This window comes from Ornithodoros turicata, chromosome 2, assembly GCF_037126465.1.
Source record: "Ornithodoros turicata isolate Travis chromosome 2, ASM3712646v1, whole genome shotgun sequence".
In the NCBI taxonomy this organism is placed as follows: Eukaryota; Metazoa; Arthropoda; class Arachnida; order Ixodida; family Argasidae; genus Ornithodoros; species Ornithodoros turicata.
The window spans coordinates 60,804,653-60,807,140 of record NC_088202.1 but is presented as its reverse complement, the minus strand read 5'-3'; positions in this window follow the sequence as shown (position 1 = coordinate 60,807,140).

Below are 2,488 nucleotides of genomic sequence, written 5' to 3'. Positions count from 1 at the left end.
GAAGGACCTTCAGGGTCCTACTTGGCACAGTGTTATCATAACCCTTCATCCAAGCAAATTGTGTTCCGCAGGGATATTTGCTGAGTGTGACCTTGCTTATAGTTAAAATGAATTCTGTGGTGAATGCAATTCCACCTGCCATTATCTATTCCCTATATGTGGACGACCTACAAATGTCGTGCTGGTCCACTGGCCTGGGTAGGTAAGGTACGAACGGCAACTACAGATCGCTATAAATAAACTGAGCAAGTGGGCAAATGAAAATGGGTTTAGGTTTTCACCCGACAAAACTGTTTGTGTTCCATTTTCTAGAGTAAGGGGAATGTTCCCCGAACCTGCTCTTAAAATGGACAGACGTGACCTAGCAGCTCAGCCAGTTTCGCGACCCTGTCTCTGACCTTCTCGACTCAAATTGCACACCTCAAAGCAAAATGTACAAAGACCTTAAACCTCTTGAACGTACTGTCACATAGCTCATGGGGAGCAGATCGAGAAACTGTTCACAGAGTCTATATGTCCATGATCCGTTCAAGACTTGACTATGGGTCCGTGGTGTACGGTTCAGCACGTCAATCAGTTCTGAGACGTCTTGATCCTATTCATCACCAAGGACTTCGTCTGGTTCTGGGGGCATTCCGCACCTCGCCAATTGAGAGCCTCTATATTGAGTGCAATGAATGATCACTAGAACGAAGAAGGTTTTATCTTGCCACTTCCTATGCACTAACGATACGAGGCTACCCTGATCATCCGGCCCTCTCATGTGTTAAGGACACGCGCTTTAAACAACACTTCATTAATAGACCGACGATCGTCCCACCACTTAGCATGCGGCTTTTGTAAGATGTTCAACACTATGGGTTTACACATTATAGCTCCTCTGTGTTGGAAATGGGGCAAGAGTTCCTCCATGGCAGCAGCCTCCACAGGGTAACATTTCACTATCAAAATTTAAAAAGCAGGATACTCCACATGTTGTGCTCCAACAATAATTTGCAGTCATGAAACAAGGTTTTGGAGACCACTTAGCTTTTTATACGGACTGCTCTAAAACACAAACCGGGGTCCCGTGGACTCCCTCAGCTGTTTGCAAGCCATATGTAACCTCAGCACACATAAAAACCTTCTTCTCCAGCGTGCACAATGCCTGACTTTCAGAGCTACCAAGAAAGTCTTTACATAATGTTCTGCTGGGTGCCGAGTCACGTTGGCATACCCGGCAACGAACTCGCGGATGCTGCAGCAGCAGCTGCTCTTTCAAATTACACAACTCCTTTCGAAGTTCCTTATCAGCACCTTCAATCGGTCCCGAAGAAGAAAATCAATGAAGCATGGCAACGAGACTGGGATTCTCTGGAAATGAACAAACTACATCTTATTAAGGGTATCATATGCAGATCTAGCTTCCGTTTCAAAAACCCTTCGTTTGAAGTCATTTTTAGCCTACTCAGGATGGGATCCAGCCCATTTAGCCAGCCCTTTTGCTGGATGATGAACCTCTCATACATCCTTCGAGCACGTTTACCTTTTTTAGGGATATTGGGGTTTCAACTACACTATGATTGTGTGCTTCTTAATTTCTACGTTATTTTAGTAATATCGTCTGATTTTTAACTAGTCACAATTTTACCATGGTTTTGGCGCATTATAGCCTGAGTTGCTTTTGCGCCAATAAAATTCAATCATCATCATCATCCTGACCACTGCAAGATAAAAAAACGCTCGCTCTAGACACACTTAGTAGCAGGGCCGGCGAGAAGGGGCCGAAGTTGGTCCGACGAGGCCCTGGCCTGTTAGGGACCCGTACTACCCAAAGCCCGTCGTAATCATATAAAGAAGGAATACTTCGACACACAAATAAGACACAAAAGGAGCCGGTTGCTACATAATTGAATACAGACGAAGCAGACAGACAGACGAAACACGGTGAACGTCGACGTTCACCGTGTTTCGTCTGTCTGTCTGTCTGTCTTCTGTCTTTGTTCTTGCCTCGCCGTCGCTACTTTGCTTCAGTTAAGTACCTGAACTATGTTATCGAGAAGTGAGGAGGGAGCCCGTGCATGACACGTCACCAGGACCCGTAATTTCTCCCACCGGCGCTCAGTATCAGACCGTGCTCCACTTGGCACGTTGGTATTGGGATTGACATCGAGATCGAAGGACCACGTTGCTGCGGCTCATTGAAAAGAACCAACAGCTGTCGTCTCCATCGTTCAGTGTCTCCGCACCACGCTTCTGCTTTTCTCTTGGATTTCGAAAGCATTTCAAGCGCTTGAAAAATCGGAGATACTTGGGAGAAACTTCGGAGCTACTGTCCTGCCTATATGAATTTCGGATCTGCAAACATCACAGTGGCAACACACAATGTGTTATCTGTGGGCAAGTAGTGTGAAACAGTCGAATGAGCTCGAGAGACATCTCGCGACGATACAATATGCAATTAAAATTTTTGTAATTACGTAATACTAACAACAAAATAATCAGTTAA